This window comes from Lissotriton vulgaris, chromosome 12 (assembly GCF_964263255.1).
Source record: "Lissotriton vulgaris chromosome 12, aLisVul1.2, whole genome shotgun sequence".
Classification (NCBI taxonomy): Eukaryota; Metazoa; Chordata; class Amphibia; order Caudata; family Salamandridae; genus Lissotriton; species Lissotriton vulgaris.
The window spans coordinates 659,386,613-659,406,150 of record NC_141700.1 but is presented as its reverse complement, the minus strand read 5'-3'; the positions used below and the strand labels follow the sequence as shown (position 1 = coordinate 659,406,150).

Here is a 19,538-nt window from a genome sequence, read left to right as displayed (position 1 = left end):
TTTATAATCACAAATGTGACCATGGTAGAATGGAAGCATTTCAACAAGATCTCAGTCCTGAATTAATGAATAGGAGACAAAGGAACCAGACTAAGACTTGCAGTTTTCTTTGAGGGTGGTGCCATACATAGGGGCAGATTACTATGTCGTTAGGAAGGGCTCCGAATTGATTCAGTATTGTTGATTCCGACTTAAAACCCTTGTTTCCTACGGAATTGGTCACCTTTTTGGATGACCCAGTACGATGCAAGGAAGCCATCCGGGTTACCTGAATCTGTTCTAGAATGGATTGAGGTAGCCAGAGTCATTTATAGCCGAATGATACAAACCAATGGAGACTTTCTGGAAGAGCGAATACGATGACCGATTCGGACTGCTGTTCCGAATCGGTTTGACTGAGTTGAAACAGCTTTCGTTAACTGTCTTCGGGGGCCTGTTGCGGGCGACCAAATGTGGCCTGTGGGTGTACCCAAGGGACCCCTCTTCTCAACCATGCACAATGGGGTGCCCTACACAGGGAGCAATGTTTTCCCCACCCACCCCTTTTCCAATGGGAGCCTGTGTTCTCGTCCAGGCATAAGCTCCCATTGAAGTTAATGCAAGTCTGACCAAACAGAGTCCGTAAGCATCCGGACACATTGTAATCGGTCGGTAGAACTCTCCAAATACGAATCGTTCGGAAAGCATTCCTAGCCCAATTCGGTGGGAATGCTTTCCTAATGACATCGTAATTGGGCCCTTAGTCTGAAATGTATGTCTCCAGTAGCCTCGGAAATTGCCTCTATCACTGAATCCCACTAAATAAAGTGAAATCTACTTTAAATGACAAACAGACCTAATCTAACTGTGAAAGAAACATAGCCTCTGTACACATCTGGCTTTCTTAAAGATTTTCAGACCAACTAACAGCAATTTTTAATGGTTCTAAATCCTATAGTTAGTGGAATAGATTGAAAAATAATTGGACATGATCTTGATTACATTCACGTTATGGAATTGATAGGAGTGAGGGAATCAATGACTGCCTGTTGTCACATAGTCTGGTGGATACAGTAATCTAGCCATTTGTAAGGAATATCCAACGGAAAATGCCATCTTAGAGTCCAAGATGTTTCCAGAACCCAGCTAGCCGGGGACATTCATAAAAGACTAAGGGCCCGATGTAGGTAATTCTAAATTACCACTTCTAAAATACCGAATCATACCGATTCGGTATTTAAGAAGTGTTAAATTAGAAGGGGGGAAATGTAGGTCTTTCAGATTCGGTAAATACAGAATCGTTAAGATTCGGTATTTACCGATTCTGTAAATACCGAATCGGTAAAGCCCATTGATTCCTATGGGCATTGCAGCCCATAGGAATCAATGGTCATTACAGAATCGGTATTTACCGATTCGGTAAATACCGATTTTTTTGCAAGGGTGCAGGGGGTGTCACTTTGACACCCTCTAGCACCCTGAATTCAGGCATGTGTGCCATGTGGCACACAGACATGCCCTAAGGGCATGTCTGTGTGTCACATGGCACTGGTGTGCATGCACACATGTGCATGCACACCTGTATTCGGTATTTTACCACCCAATAGGATTGGGTGGTAAAATACAGATTCTTAAAGCCCTGTGGCTCTCCGACATGTTCCAGCTACATCTGCATTTACAGAATCGGTATTTTACCGAGTCTGTATTTACGGATTCTGTAATTTTACCGAATCGGTAAATACAGAATCGGTAAAATACTGATTCTGTAAACGCATGGCCTACATCTGGAAACCGTAATACCGGTCGGAAACGGACGAATTTTGGCCGTTTCCGACCGGTATTAGGGCACCTACATCGGGCCCTTAGTCAAAGCTGGGAGCAACACTGTTAGAATCCCTTTCACAGGGAAAGCAGAAGCTACTGAGCACAACGGTAGAGGTTAACGCATTTTACTCCTGATGTCCCAGGGCCCCACTTAATAAGGGTCCTGAGCAAATGGGCCAAGTACCCCTTCAGCATCTGACTCAGTATTTGCGTGAGGCGAGCAGTTAAATCCTGCCTTTCTTCATCCAGTGTGTGTGTGTCCCACCCAGATCACAGACATACAGCAATCCACTACTCTTACTGTGCATATGCCTCTACTTCAGCACACTTCTCCTGTCAGCCTTGGGTCTCCCAAAATGCAACCCAGAGTCATCCATATATATCGCACCACACATCACATGCATGCAACCACATATGCGCTGCACAGCACCAGATACTGATTTAATGTAGGCCAAGGATGAGATAACCACACAGCAGCCAAACCTTACTTGAGTGGGCCTGTATGCCTCACTCCAGTGACTTCGGTAAAAAGAAAAAGGCCTGTTCACTTATCACTACACAGTATGCTGCCACCTCCAAGCTCATGCTACTTAACTCCTGACTAAGGCAGTAGCTTTTCACCATCATGAGGGTAGCGCTTTGTGTACCACTCCCAATCCACCTTACTGCAATCTGCGAGACGGGCCTATATCGTGTCATACACACTTAATCCTTGATTGCCCATGACCTCAAAAAGCAGCACCGGGGATACAGACATTGTTGCAGCTGGGGCACTCTGGGTAGGGGTGCACGTCTGTTTTCAATGCAAAGGGCTTTTCTGTCCCCCAAAAAGTAATTAATCATTGTCTGAGAGATCTGTTTAATCCAATTGTTTCCTGCAGAAGAGGGTAGTCTGAGTTTTCCTAAGCACCATGTGATTTCAAAACCATCATTGCACCTTGTTCAAGGTGCAGCCAGAAAAGAGAGCTGGTATAAGACACTTACTGCGTGTTCTGTTAATAGCATCTAGGAAAGAGAAAGGGCAGAAAGAAAAGTCTCCTCCAAGCCCCCCTGCTCTCCCTACCCAAACCTAATGTTTTACGGGCTTAGAACTCTTGATATTTGTGTTTGACCTAATGCAAACACGGACATCTGTGGGCTCTGTGGAGTATTGTTCGTGTTTTTTTATTTTGATGATTTCTGTCCTTTAAACTTGCAGGATGCTATCAAATGCACACATGATTTGTGGTGCAGGTACACTCCGTTGCACTCCTCTTTGGCTTCAGGTCTGCCCGATGAGGTTGACCGACGAAGTATACCTGAGGTAGTATTGCCCATAAACAATGAACTTGCCCAATACATTTTGAGAGTTGATTGATGCAATAACATGAACAAGGGGACCCGCTCTTAAATTACTTAGAGCCAGGGAAAAAGAGAGGAAAGTATAAACACAAACAAGAAAAATTTCCCTCATGGCCCACATACTTTATACATTATGACTTAGTTCATATCATTTTCTGTGTCCTTCAAGATATGCCAGTAACACTTTCTTTGTTTGTATTTTTCAGACTATTTCTTTTTTTTTGTGTGTATATATATATATATCTATATCAAACATTTTTTTTTACTTTTTTTAAATTTCCTTCTTTCAAATTCATTATATTTTTGGGTCAATTTAAACAGACATAAAAACATGATTCCTTATTTTGATACATTTAAGATTTTGTACACAAAAATAGTACAACCCTGATACCACAACACAAATCACACACCCACACACACACACAAACTACTCATACATACACTTTCACACAAATCATTTCTCATCCTAACGATCTTTCTGTATATAAGGTATGTTGTTAGCGTGAACGAGTGCCCTTGTTCACGCTGCAGTTATATATATATATATATATATATATATATATATATATATATATATTCCCTCCCCAGCTTCGCTCTGCGCTCGCAGACACCGCCTCCACGCCAGCAGAAATGAGGACCGGACCATCAAAGTCAGCAAAAGATGTTTTTTATTATCCTTTCAACAGAACCAGCGACGCGTTTCGAGCAGAAAGCCCTTGTTCACGCTGCAACATGTTTAAAATGATAATGCTTTTTTATACTTGCTGTGATGCTAACACCACCCCCTAGTGGTGTTCACCAAATCACGTGTTTAACAATGAATAGTGAAGAAATACTGTCGCTGGTGATGTTTCATATTTGCTAATATTATAACATGAAAATACAGATACTGGTTAAATCCAAGTAGTAACACAACTTAAAAATTGATAAGATTGATGAACAACAGACCTAATGTCACTCAATGTAAACATTTCAATATATTGCAAAAATAAATTTCAACCGACCAATATGATCCTAGTATGTGCAAATATATATGTCTCATAGCAGCGAAAGTTAAAGTGCAATAAGTGTATAAAAAAGTGCATAAGTGAAAGAGTTACAAAAAGTGCAAAGATGCAGGGATAAGCCGTTTAACCATCAGAACAGAGATGCTAAATATTATAAGTTGGTCTACCCTCATAGTGTATTGAGTTCTGGGTAAATTGTATTATTCTATACAAAGCTCTCTACAAAGTTGCAAATGGTAAAAAACTGTATCAAAGTTAAAAATGCAAATATGTACAAATAATACCATATTTCATATATCTACACACATACATATTCTTATATCACAAAAAAAACCAAAATATACTACAAATCCTATACTGAAAACAAAAACAATTACAATCTATTTTCATATCTCATATATATACACACATATCTATATACATATATATACATAAACATATACACCTACTCCTACCTATATATTGAAATCTACTGTACAATACAAAACCCCTAGGGTAAACTTGATAAAAGTTATTCCATTACATTTTAGAATAATACAATTCAAATATAGCAAAGGAGGTGCATATCCCAAGATGCGACGGCACCGCTGCAAGTGTGACACCGTCGACTTGTAAAACCCATATGCAAAAAAAATTCTATATGTAACTTTCTATTGCAATGGAGTTTTCTTGATACCTAATGTCTGCCCTACTGAAGTACTAGTATGCAGACTTATCTGCCTGCTTTGTCTAATATTGTCTCTTTGTTGTTCTGTCTTGCATGTTAAGGGTCACGGCTGTGCCCGCTTGACATTCTCTCCTAGAAACACTTTTTATCTCTGCACATATTGAAAAATAAATCCTGTCCGGACGGACAGAAGTCATATTACTTATCAAGTATATGCTCATTTTTTGTGTATATCTACTTCATATAGGGACCACTGTTCTTTGTAAAAACGTAATGCCCAAGGTCCCTATACTATACCTTAAGGGTTCCCTTGTTCTGTTTAAACATATCGGTAATCATCAGCATCACAAGTGAATTTAGACGCCTTACGGATTTTGATTTTTTTCCTCGTGTTTGCGTAATTGCTCATTCATATTATCCGTCAATTTCTTGATTTCTGAAGGATCCGGGCAAGCATTTATTTCCGCTTCTACAGCCATGATTTGATCCAATAATTTCGCTCGATCACTGACAGCATATTTAATCAGTATGCAAACAAGGTTCATAGACGCGGCCAGGTTACTTTCCCCCCCATTCTTGCAACATCGCCGGGTCTGTTTTGTCGAAACTGGGAGCCAGTAAAATTCGTAATCCCCGAGGGACCCGACCAACTTCCTCATATTTGCTTAGGGATTTTGTGTTCCCACCATTTTGTACATTCTGCTTTGCGCAATTTTAATAGTTCTTTAAACAAATGTTTTAAATCCTTTGTTTGCGTGTTGTTATAGTCACTCTGCGCCGGTCCTTTGTTGTGACTTACGAATTTATCTGTCGCATTAAACAATGTGAAAGCGGCTTCTTCCCGCGGTTTGTCTATTTCCTCTTTATCCATGTTGGTATTGGTTCTGTTGTTAATTAGGAGTTTTAAGCGGGCAAATGTAATTCTTATGCCCACTTTTCTATGGCTGCTTGACTACTTCACCACCGGGTAAGATTGCAATTGAAAACACTCACCGCTCGTAGATGGCGGGAACTGCTCCGCGTCCTCCGACGCGATCCTTTGGGGCCGCTCAAACCGCCAATCACAATTCGGTCAGGTTTCAGTACACACAGGGACAGCCGCTCGAGATTCCCACACGAGATCCAACGAAGGTGATTTGAAAGCGGCTATATATATATATATATATATATATATATCAAAAAAAGAAATAAAGTCTGAAAAATACTAACAAAGAAAGTGTTACTGGCATATCTTGAAGGACACAGAAAATGATTATGAACTAAGTCATAATGTATAAAGTATGTGGGCCATGAGGGACATTTTTTCTGTTTGAGAGTTGATTGATGCCCTATCCTTAATCAGATGGTATGAACAATTTTTTTATTTAAAGTGCATGCTCGTAAAGCAAGTCCTGTTAATCTCTTGACCTCAAATGCCAGAATTTATAACTTTGACTGAATCTTTTCTGGAACCTTTAGCATTGAAGCTTTGGTAAGCTGTGCACATGCTCTTCCAGTTTTGATAGCCTCTTACCGCAATTGACTGCAGTTGCAGAGGGTCTGAAGTTCTCTAGCGATTTGTGTGGACTTGAACTTTTCAACAATTTCACTGAACTTTTACATAGGTTGGTGAGTGTGTATATGGGTGAGCTTAACCCTGATAGTACTGGAAACTATGACCAGTAAATAATTATTTTTTCACTATTTGGGGGCAATATGATTTACCTAAGCACTGCCCTCATTTTAGGAGTATAAGGGTAAGGGGCAATATGCATCAGTTATGTTAATTAGTGAGGGGATTGTACCGAAGTCCTAAAAATCACAAGTTCATATTGCAAGGATGGAAGCTTGTGCTAGATTGCTGCTTTACCAAGTTTTTCTAGCAAAGATGTTGCATCCATTTGGCCTAACCTCCGCAGAAGGAATCATATTTGTTCTTTAGCTATAAAAGAGTTAGTTGGGGTTTCACTTTGTGTGTTCTGGTTACGAATGTATCTAATTTCTCCTGCAAACTAAGATTCTGAACACTGAGCTTTCTTTATGATTTCTCCAAATAAAAAAACCTTGTTCGAACACTGATTAGGAATGTGCAGAATTAAAACTGGTCCACAACATTAGGATACCCTTTAAATAAAAAAAACTGAGCTGAAAGCCCATCGCAGTATTTCAGGAGGTTATGAATGCAACCAGATCTACCTGGTTATCCCCTTAAAAACTGCGAGTTGCATAGTCCTACCTGGTAGCTTAACTCGATTTCTGCCACTTTACTTTCTAGTCACACACCAGCCCTATTCATGCATCAGCCCAGCGCTTCATCCTAAAGGCTACTCACTGTCCATTATTTGAGCAGATTCTGGCTTATGGACATTGTTGACTTTCTGACAGCGTTTTCTTTGTAGCAATCGGTGTTTAAAGAGCAACTGATTGTGGTGTCTCTACGCACTCTGTTTCCAACTTATTCGGTCAAATCCAAACTAAAGAAAACACTTTGGGGGGGGGGGGGGGTGACTGAAGGTAACCCTTTTTATAGGACGATTTTTCTGGTGAACATAACCTTGCTCTTGTGTCTGCATAGTGCTTATAGCTGCCATCTTTTCTAGAGTATTCAAGGACAGTTCACAGTAGTTAATTGGCAAAAGTGGTTTGCTTTAATTGCAGCTGCAGATCAAGATATCTAGTTGATTTAAATTCAAAAAGCAAGAAGAGAAATTTGATATGCGTGCTACCGAGGTAGAAAGCATTTTTATCTTCGAGTGGAGTTAGGAAACTCAAAAGGGAAGTGTTAGAAAACGGGCCTTTATGCAGATTTCCCCCCTGCCCCCACCCAACATACATTTTGCCCCCATTTGGACCACTAGATGCTGGTTTTTGACTCTTAACAGTGCACTGAAGCCTGCTAACCAAGCCCCAGTGCTCTCTCCGTAAAACCGATGTGCATGAATTGGTAACCTCAATTCGCAAAGGACCTCAACCCCCTTATAAGTCCCTAGTATATACCCAGGGGATAGGTGTTAAAGGGGTAATCCGGGCCTGAAACACTGTTTGTGACACCCTCCATGACCCAAGTAAACTACTGACAGCCGGCCTGCCATTGTAGACTATAGGAACAGTACCAACTGCTCGAACTCTACTTTGCCCTCACTTTGTTTGGCAAAGTTCATGCACTATTTTTAATATATGCCACTCAACCCTAAGGAAGATCTCCTCCTAAAGTCCAGGGGTAGGGGGCATTATATTAAAGGCTTGGACATGTAACTGACAGCTTGTATGTCTCTATAGTGCAAAGATCAAAAGGGGGGGAGAATGAACCGCTTGTAACTTTTACCAGGGTTCTTGGTGCTTTTCATAAAAACCCTCATACAATCATTTAATTTTTACTAGACCTGCAGGTCTAGTAATCTAGGGGGGGGGGGGGGGGGGGGAACGAGCACAATAAGGAAACACCCGCTGTAGCTAACAAACCGGGATACTGTCGCCGATCCCCTGATGAGGCCCAACATTTAGCCGACTAAGGTACTACTCGCCTATTTTGTTAGAGTGGACCAAAAAAAATGTTTTTGTACTCTTAAATCCTTAACACATTGTCCTCTATTCTAGCCTGACTGCTGCTCTTGCCTCTCTCTCTCTCTCTATCAGGACTGGGCTAATGATTTATTATTTTTAATCCAACAACCATCTTTGGGGTTTGCAAGAGTATTGTATTGTGAAGCCTAACCAGCATTACCACATATTACTCCACATTCCTACAGGAAGTTTCAATAGGGAAGAATATTAATGATGTAGCGATAGACCTAGTTTCTCTGACTTTAGAGATCTATATGGTTATGTTATTTATTGTCAATGTCTTTTTTTTTTTTTTTATTGCTAGGAATTAATTTAATATTATTGATTTTCACTTGTAGGTGCAGACACTTCTCCAACAAATGCAGGACAAATTTCAAACCATGTCGGATCAGATAATTGGCAGAAATATCCTTTCTTTGTGTTTGGTTGTCTGCTGGAAGTTTAACATGGGCACCTGATGCCTGTGCCCATTTCTTCCTCACCACTCCCGTCCCTCCTACGTCATATTGCAGGATTGTATGTAGTTAATCAGGCCCTTAAGCAGGGCCTACCCTCTTGACAGCCTCATGTCTTGGCAAAATAGGCCATAGTATTTAATCGGATTCCTTTGGAAATGCATGATTTAAGCCAGGTTTATAAATTAGCTGTATTCTTAGCACACAGTTTTAATTTGCTTGGCTGTTTAAAACTTTATTAAAGTGTTTATAACTTCACTTCTTTAGAGTAAATGGCCACCAGGCAGGCTGAGATCTTCTAACCATGGCTGCTGCTCTGTCGCCATGGGACCGGAGAGCACTCCATTGACCTGACGAACTGGCAGGCCTCACATCATAGCCCAAATGACTTCCTTATTTTAAGATTTTGCTGTTAAATCTGTAAAGCATCTATATCAAATAATGTATTGCTGTTCCTTAGAAAAACATTCACCAACTACTGCAATGATACCTGCAGATAAGGTGCTGCGAGAACAAATAATTGTCATTAAAAAAAGCGAAGGTAATACCTTTCCAAATGAAAGTGTAAAACTTGTCGAGACACAGGATGTGGTATTTTGGTAATTTAAATTGTTACGTGAATGTTTTCATCCTCCTTTTAGTGGCTAGAATATGTAACTCTTGCTGTAACTTGTTCTCTGGTTATATTTCTGATAATGTTTCCTCATAAGTGAGTGAGAAGTGTTAGATAAACAATGGTGGCCAGAAATGTTTTTGTTCTGTTGTGCTTCCTTTTACTTATTTGATTAAAAGGGGCACAGTGCTAGATTTTAAATGTAAACTCGGCTAGTTCCTTTTGAAAGTAGCACATAATGTTTCACAACTGTGTCAAGGCTAGCAAAGTATATCTACTTTGCTTGTATAATCGTTTGAGTTTTCCTTGACATTTGGTACTTGATGACATGAGCGGGCGTATTGATGACTTGGAGAAGAACATTGCAGACCTCATGACACAAGCAGGAGTTGAAGAGGAGGACGAAAAGGTTTGTTCTGTAATACTTGAACGTAAAGTTATATAAACCCTATACTTTTATAAAACTGCTTTGAATCAATAGATGGTTATAGTGACTAGCATGTGTGAAATGCAACTTATATAGAAATACCCTGGGAATGTTTTAAGTTCAAATTATGCTGGTTGTAAGGCCTGATCATTATACCTACGTTTGTAGTTTGTTGCCCCACACGTGAATTCATATAATTTGTAGTCGTAAGCAGTTTCCTCCCATTTGAAAGCTATCACTGGGTGTTTTGAATCGAAAACTGGGTAAATCGAGCAATAGAATTTGAAGTGGGTTAGGGAGTCAACGAAGAACAATTAGTAATGGACCAGGTGTTCAATGAGCATTGTATCAGTCACCGAATGAGTATAGGGAAAAAAAAACAAATTTTGGTACCCAGGATTGGAAAACGTAATCTTAGTGATGTGCCTGTTGCCCTCTCGTTTTACAAATAACTGAGCATTTCTGAATGTTTTAGGCCGTTTTTCAGATTTTAGAATTCTCGTGGTTCTTTTCTTCTTTGAAGATGAAACCTTATAATGACCTATATTTAAATGAAAAATAATATTCATATGTTAAGCTACAAACCAATTAGATTTGTTTTTAGTAGTGAAAATATCTTCTGTTTTCTTTGTTTCAGCCTTACGTGAAACCTGAATGAGTGGATTTTGGAAAGTTTTATAGAAGCCAGATCAATCGTGGAAAATTTCTCCAAATTGACTAATTGTGTGAACAAGAAACCATTTTTATATATCTACTTGTTATAGAGCTGCATTTCTAAAGTTTATTGTATATTTAGATTACAGGTATGCTGGTTGTGTTAACTTTTATTTCTCATGATTAGCCTGCATCTACGTTTCAAGATGTTGATTTATTAAACAATGAAAGTGTCAATTTGATCTGTTTTTCATTTTGTTTCATGCAGGATATATGCGCTTCTGTGTACTTGTAGGAGACATTTTATGACCACTGTAAAATAATTTTAAGGTATCTAAATAGTTGGCACAAAACGGTCTTTGTACAGATGAGCCAATGAGTTCATGGCAAAAGTGACCCTTATTTATGCAGTCTTATTTGAGGGAACTGTAAGTCGCGAAATCCCACTTATTCTTCACAACATCTTAAAAAAATGTCAGTCGTTTTCTTGAATCTCTTCACTCGACCTCACTCTCCAGTTAAATACCCTAGTTTCACAGCCTATGGAAGGATTTCAGATTTACAAACGCTGGTTTCATGTGACCAATACAATTACTAGTCAGTGTAAAATGTATACAGAAATCTGAATATTAACAACTTCTGACCAGTGTCTGCCTATGATAAGTTTATTTCTCCTTTTTGTTGGATACGAACCAGTGCTGTAAAGAGGTGATTAACGTTTAATAGATGTATTTTACAGAGCAGAGGTATATATTTGCAAAAATACACTTAATTATCTTCATCTTCAAGAAATATTTTTCCCTAGGTGGACCCAGTTATACAAAAAAAGAACCAGTTAACCAGTAACTACTTGTACACACTTTGCATAGGTTCTAGCTACATGCACTGGAGTTCTGTCTTCTTGTCTTGGAGACTTCGCTTTCCAAGCAAAACCCTTCTATTTAAGATCACGTAAGTGATTACATTAAGGATTTAGTGCAGTGACTGGTAAGGCCACATGGAGCCTACTGTGGGTAGTGAAAGTAAGCACCTAGCTGGGAGGATTTTGTATGGAGTTTCTTACACCTTCAAGGGCTAGGAAGTTATACTTGTACATGCTCTGTTTTTGTTGTATTAATCTTATTTTCCTAAGATGATGATTGTAAGGCATCTGGACAAAATTAAAATCTTAGATTGTGAGACCTGTTTTGGAGGACCACAGGGCAGACAGCGGCTACAGATCCCAAACAGTGGTGGTTGAGATTATTTGTCGCTGATGTTTTGAGGTCCGCCTACTATGGTTCTGCAAACTGGACCATCTGAGGCTCCTTCTGCACTTGAGTTTTTCATCTTAAAACAGTACTAAATTCAATCCTGTTTACATGACCATGGTCCGTGTTACGAATCTCTGTTGTGGTATTACACCCTCATATTTCCCCTTGTACTAATCCTACCCAGGTAAACCTTGATAAGCTTACCCTACCCACCCCCTCCTCCTCCCCTCCCCAATCATGAATGGGGTTGCAGTTTTCTGTGCCTCACAAGTCAAAAGTGTACTCCGTTCACAGGTTTCAAAAGTTCTTACCCTGTTTGTGTAGTGGGTAACAAGTTAGGCTCTGTCATCCACTTCAGATCTGGCAGCCTCTGCTCACTAGCAGAGGCCTGTGGCAGTGGCAGGGGCTGCCGATTAGGCTGGGCATGACCTTCGACTAGGTACACACAGCGACCAGCGATTAGTCCACCAGTGAGTGGTGGCCTCAGTGCTTGAGTGCAAGTGCAGATCAGTTTGCTATGGTCTGCCTAAACACGGAAATGTATTTATGCCCTATTTTTGTGTTCGGCCTGTGGCAAAGCAGCTCAATTTCCCGATCAGGACATCAGTCACCACTGCGGTTGCAGTCCCAGTTGGGCCGATACAATCACCACAGCAGTTCTAGGCCTGATTGGGTCAACGCAGCCGCCATGAGAGTTGCATCAGAGATTCAGTTAGCACAGTCACTAAGGCTGTTGCAGATCGATCAGGCTGTCGCAGTTGGGAAGCATTGTAGATGTTCCACCAGGAACCTTTCTGAGAAACTGGTGGAACCCTCTGCAGCACTTGTTGCTTCGCAGTGCAAGAGTACTATGATAAAAGCTATATCACTGAGTGAAATTTAAGAAGTGACCCGGACTACAAGAGGCCATAAAGACCTAATGACTTCCTGTGAGCCTTCTGCACTTTGTGGCACCGTCTCAAGAGAGTGTAGGTCAAGACTTGGTCTTCACTACCATCGTTTGATCCATACAAACACTGATGGACCGGTCAGTGATTAATTATATCTGTGCTCTACTGCACCTGCAGCGAGCTACTGCGCTTGTTCTGAGGGGATAGTTAATGGGAGGAAGCCATTAAAACAGAAGGGCAATATTCACAGGGGACTATATACAGGACCGGGCCAATGGGTCCACGGTCAGAACCATCAAAATGCAGGTAAGTAAATGCAAAACACAACCAGTAACTACTGGTATAATAATGACCTAAGCATTATCACATTAGCATTAGACCCCATCCTGAAATATCATAACATGACATTTAGGTAATAAATCTCATTAGGCCCAAACCTCATTATCATAAGCACATTACGCCCCAAGCCTTACCAGCATGCACACAGTATACCTAAACATCCTAAAACACATGATGTCATAGGCATCACAAGCTTAAGTCACATTAGGGGTAACTCGGGGTGCAAAAATCACATTACGCCTAGACCTCCTAGCCATATCTGTCGGCATAAACACCTGAAGAAAGGGGCATCACATTAGGGCTTTGTGCCATACCAACAGCAAACCTGCCTGCCAGGCAAACTGGCCTTCTCTGGGCTCAAATGCCCTATGTCCTGCAAAGTCAGGGCCCTGCTGCCAATGCAGCAATAATGAAAACGTACGCAATGCACAGGCCTAAACGTAGCAGCTGCTGCTAATTGCAGTGCCAGCAAAGAATGTGCGCACTGGGAAAACTGCGCTGGGCTCTGGGACTCTGCTCTGGGCCCCTCTCAGTAAATGTAGCCCAAGGGGCACCGACAATGTGCCCTGATCAGTACAGCTGCCTTCTTGCAAGCGGGGCAGCTGTAGAAAAATGGCCAAACTGGGGAAGGTACGGCCCCCGGGATCCCCACTGGGGCCCCAGCAACAAATCTGCCCCTAGTTGGAGCGGCCTGCAACGGTGGGTCCGCTCAGAAAGTACACTGTGCCAGATCGAGCCCTTACTCACCGGGCTCTCCGAGGCTTATCCGTGCTCTCCCCTCGCTGTGGGAACTTCAACAATGGGAGCCCTCGAGGCACCGGTCAGGCCTCTCTGCCCAGGGCTCTTCCTGGACCAATGCGGGGAGAGCTCGGCCTCATGCTGGTTTCTGGAGGAGCCCGTGCACTCCTTCCCGCTTCCGCTCTGTGCACCAGGACTGAAAAAAAAATGCAACCCCCACTCACTGGGGTCTCGAGGGAGGTCTCCGCTCCTCTGCTTGGCGGTCACCCTTGGGAACAGGGTCCTGTGGGTCTCCTAACTGCGTCCGGTCCAGGACTTCAGGGGGGACCCTTTCAGGGCGCCAGACGTCTCCTCTGGCTACTGTGGATCAGCTGGATGGAGGCGGGGTAGGCTCCCGCCTTCCTTCAGGGACAAGCTCTACCCAGGACCAGGCAACCATTGCCTGACTTCTGGGTTGTGTTTCCGGTGCGGAACGGAGACACGGTCTTCCTCCAGTGAGAGAGGGGTGGGCATCCGCCAACACAGCGAAAATGCAGGGTTGGCACCTGCTCAAGACCAAGCAATGGCGGGGTGGACTCCCGCCTAACGCTGTAATCGGCAGAACCGAGGGGTGGGCACCTGTGAAAAGACAGCTCAATGCGGGGTGGGCACCCGCGGTTTAGATTATTCAAAGAGCGGGTTAAGCTCCTGCTTCTCAGGGACACAATTACGGGGTGGGCACCTGCCAAACCTGTATCCAAAATGCGGGGTAAGCTCCCAACTAAAGAGACATGAAACAGTGGGGTTGGCTCTCGCTAGATACCTGTGTGGTGCAGGGGAATCCCCATGCCGGGATTCCCTCAAGACGCCTCTGCAGCCCAGTGCTGCAGAGGCCAGGTGCTCCTCTTCTCTGAAAAACCAAAACACAGCACTCCCCAGGCGCTAGATATCCCAAGATGATTCAAAGCAAAATTAAGGGGCACAGCTGGGCGCAGGGAGGCCAGCACACAGGGCCCTCCAGCAGGGAGGCCAGCCCCCATGTCCGTTCCTCCTCGGCCCCAGCAGCAGCAAGCCCCCAAAGGTCCAGGAACAGCACATTTTCATGTGGTCACAGCCCCAGTATTTATACATATAATCTCTTTGTCTGCGCCAGCACATGGCTTTGAGGGAACCAGATGCAACTGGTTCAGGGGGGACTTGGAGCACTCTGACAGGGCTCCTCTTGCCCATTGTTAGGTGGGGGCTCGTCATTAGACACACCACAGGGGGGCGGATCCAGAATTCACTAGGTAAGGCATCATCCGATTCAGAGACTTCTCCTCCCACCTACTCCAAATGCAGATGTCCCATTCAGCCTAGCACTGACTCACCCTGCCCCTCCTGGAGCTACACGCACCTCACCAGCCCCTGTCACTCAAAAGCCAGACATGCAATTCACATCAGGCAGGCAGACACATAGCACACAGAAATGCCAACTTCTAAAAGTGGCATTTCTAAAATAGTTCTAAATCTGCACACACCATTGCGTAGCATTTATTACTATTTCAACTATACTAAACTTGACCATACTTCACCTCTCATATCAGGAATTCCCACTAAAACACTTATCAGTGAATCCCCAATGCACCTTTCCCATAGGGCTAGCTAGGGCCTACCTTAGGGGTGACTGACATGTAGTAAAAGAGGGGGTCACTGACATGGCACACACTTTAGGTGCCACGTTACGGTGGCAGTGACACTGCGCACACAGGCCCTGCGCACACAGGCCCTGCAATGGCAGAGGCCTGAGATAGGTTTGAAAGGCTACTTTGGTGGGTGGCGCCATCAGCGCTGCAAGCCCACCAGTAGCATTTAATTGACTAGCCCTGGGTATAGGAGATACCACTTTGCAAGGCACTGACAGGTAAATTAAGTAGGCCAAACAGGTGTAGACCAATATTACCATATTTAACACAGAGAGCGCACGCACTTTACTCTGGACAGCAGTGCTAAAATCCCCAGAGGCCTAAAACCACCAACACCATGTCAGAAAAAATACTAGGAGAAAGGCAATAAGTTTAGGGATGAACCTGCAAAAAGGGATAAGTCCAAAAGTGTGTGTGTATATAATATATATATATATATATATATATATATATATATATATATATTTATTTAATATAACTATTTTTTCCTTCAAAGGACTTTAAGGTATACACATTAGTAGCGCTTCACAAACCTGCAGATCATTTACTTACAGATGACTAGTGAATGTATCTTCTTAAGCATGCTTAAAGGACTACTCTTATGCATTCATTTGCTAACATTGATTCACATGACCTCTTTCGGTCTCTCAGATTACAGGTACAAATTAGATAAAAATGTAATAAGAAAAGGGTACTTCAAACCCTCCTGTACGGGACCATCTAGGGGACTCTCATTTCCTTGCCCATAGAGTTGTCAAATAGGAATCCCAGAAATATAGGGGCACCTAGTAGAGAAACACTGCTGGCTTTACTTCAATAACTTTATTTGATTTTCATTAAAATCATAAAAGTACAGTTAAAGAAGAGCAGCATCATAAATAAGTTTACACATTCGTACATAGGATAAGGTCCATACACAAAACATCAAGGCGAACCACTGAAGCAGATCCTACAATATGAAATGCGTTAGAACAAAATGTAGTAAGACAGCATATCTTCACACAACCCCAAAAACACGTCCATAGGCCAAACCCCCCTAGGAGTCATTATAGTGCAAAATGTGATCATAGGGTTTTATAAAGAGAAATTGAACATAGATCCATATGGCTTTTTATAAAAATCCACCTAGGAGTGTATAAAGGAGCATTTTTAAAGTAAATAGTAAGGAACACTGCTGCCAATTTGACTTCCTTTAAAAATTCTTGCAAAGATCTTTAAGCAGCCAACGACAGGGAACCGGATAAGTTAAACACCTATAAAATAAGTACAATAGGCCGTTAAAATCAGTCATCGTAAAAAAGTGATGACTTCAAGGACATGACTCCTCGCCAAAAAATGAAAATTTCATAAGGCAAGTACAAAAGGTAAACTTGTGGCCCACTGAATAAAAACTGCATTCAAATAACTTGAACTCGCAGTTGGCAGCTTTTGCAAGAATTACGTGGCAGCCCTATATTGCCTTAAGGATGCCTGCATCAAGAGTGGTAAAATGAACACAGACCGTGGCAAGAGTAATATTTGCAGAAGAGGATAAAGTGCAAGATGCTCTGTGTAGAACATCCGTCACAAGGACATAGGCAATGTAGCAGCAAACCTACATGTCCTTAGCTATGCAACAAGGAAGTGTACTGTCTTACCAGCAAGAACCCATGGTGTAAATTATTAACCCATGAAAGATAAGGCTTAATGCCAACGCAGGTACTAATTTGGCGTAGGCAACAACTGCAGGCATTTTTTAATCATCCATTCTTATGAGCATTTGGCTAAGAAGAGTTTGGTCAAATGTCTACGAGGAGCACAAATTAAGTGACTAGAGCCCCACAAAATCTCTTATTTTATGATTATTAAGTGCACATATCACACCAAAGGTTCTCATGACGCTGTACCAGGATCAAAAGTGGAATGTCCATGGCATAAAAGGAAGTTAAAACAGCCAGGGTTTCTGCTCCTTTTTAAACAATCTGTGGTATGTGATGTCTCAGAAGTGCATTGGAAGCTCATTCCATTGTTGAGGGGCTAGATGAGAAAAAGAGCCAACCCCCCCCCCCCCCCCCCCCCTTTTTAGCGGTTTGGACCCTTGTGGTGTTCAGTAGGTGTTTTCATCCTGACCTGAGATTTTTTTATTTGTACATACCAGTTGAGTTTCCTAGCTAGATAACTTGGCCCATGGGGGTCGCTCACCGGAGTATTGACAACGCCGTGAGGGAAACGGCACCAGTTGCTTCAAGCTCCTCACCGCTCGGACATCCTTCAAATGCCGTGAGGGCAACGGCTGTAGTCCCGCCCATCGGACTACACTACCCAGCAGCCCCAGGGAGGTTTCAGGCCTGTGACACTCCCAACGCGCCTGGAGGCGCCATCATATCTCTGAACGCCTCCCGCCCCGCGGGATGCGCCGGGCAAAGCCTGGGCAGTCTGGGCAGAACGAGGCTGGGCTGGGCAATCCCTCTTGGCTGTTGTGTTCGACTACCCAGTAAGTTTTAAAACCAAGACTTTTTACATGACATTATTCATAACATAGTGTTTTTTACGCTTCTGGTGTACCTGTGCTGACTAAAAACATTATTTCCTGACACCAATGATCTGTACTTTACACACCCTTAGTCCTTGGGATCGACTATCGGCAATTAAAATGTCCAAAAATAAATCTACTGTGGATAATTATATAGTCAAAGTGGTTGTAGGAGAGTAGGGTCTGCAATCCTATGATCACCCAGATTTTTCGCTTTTGTTTCACTGGTTTACGACTTTCTCTGGCTGTGGGCCTGCTAATCAGACCCACAGCCTGGCTGTTCTCTTTCTAAATTACGAGATGTACCCTAGGTGCATTTACCAATTGGTACTGGGCCACCTTATCAGACCCCGTAACACAGGGCATAGGTGTACCCAGGGCCGCCAGGGGCTGCAGCATGTATTATGCCACCCCTGGCTGGCCTCCTAAATTTGACACAACTGGCTGCACGACAGCTGGGGCGAAGTCGTGTAAGCACCCTTCGCTTTAGGTATAGTAGTTCTATATCTAACCATACAATGGACACCCGAGTCCCTATCAGTCACTCCTATGGCAGGCCTTAACAATCCTGAAGGCAGAGTGCGTGGGCTCGTGTGAGCTAGGTTCAGGCCCGAGCCGAGCCCGGTTGCAGCTTGCGGAATCAAGACCCAATGGCTGTTCCATGATAACGCGTACCATATCGGTAACTTCGGTGTCGCGTTATCAAGGCATGTCGAGTAAGGTGTCATACGAATCGGGGTGCTGCCCTCTCACCAATTCTGGCGATGAGGTTAGCATTCCACCCTTCTAGAGGGACACGACATGTACGTAACTGTGAACCCCGGTTAAAGTTAACTAAAGCCTCAGCTCCACAAAATGGGTGCTGCCACCACAAACACGAGTCTGACCTCCTGCTGTTGGGAGTCCTTCCAGCGAGGAGAGCTTGGACAAAGGGTTTCCTGTCGAGGGCGGTGTTCGCACCGTCCCAGACAGGGTTTGTGTATTCTGGGTAGGTAGGGCTTTGGCGAGAAGGTGACTGCGGAGTGGCACCCCGGTGCTCACTACGCATCTGCCGGTTAGAACCAGTTCCAGGGGCGACAGCCCTGGCCTGGGGAAAGTCCGGCAGGGGAGAGGGGTGTAACTACCCCCCTTCCTGGTCCCACCCTTAGGGCAGGACCTAGTCATGTACCCACCCCTTTCTTTAGAATAAAGGCCGGAGCGGGGACCCTTCCAAATTAGATCATCTTTGAATCAAGAATACTTTCTACGAAAGGACTTCAAGACTCTTCTCAAGATTTCTCCCTTGTGACTAAGGAGTAGTCACCCTGCATCAGCGGGCACCATCTAAGAACTCTGCGGTTTGCTGCACGTCCTTCCTCAAGGATCCGACGGCCCAGCTCGACAAGAACCGGCTTCCCTGGCACCTCTGACCTCTACCCACGTCATCAGCTCAGCTGTGATCTGTGGGTGCGACGAGACCTCGAGGGACCGGCCATCATCAGAACCTGCACGCTCTTAAACCAGCACGACCATCGAGGTAACTCTCTGGTGAGTGCTCTGGGGTCCGAGAAGCCCCGACCCTGAGCCGCTCCAGCACCGAAGTGCAGTCTCCCAGCATCTCCACGATCTGCGTGGGGCCCTTCTGCTCGCTGC

At 43.4% G+C, this 19,538-nt stretch overlaps 1 long non-coding RNA gene across 1 annotated transcript; it reads left to right on the top strand.

Moving 5' to 3' along the window:
• The first annotated feature begins 9,746 nt into the window (after positions 1-9,746).
• LOC147677955 (uncharacterized) lies at positions 9,747-10,752 on the top strand. The gene is made up of 2 exons (XR_015302469.1): positions 9,747-9,838; positions 10,494-10,752. It is a non-coding gene; the product is annotated as an uncharacterized LOC147677955 (long non-coding RNA).
• Positions 10,753-19,538: the final 8,786 nt, after the last annotated feature.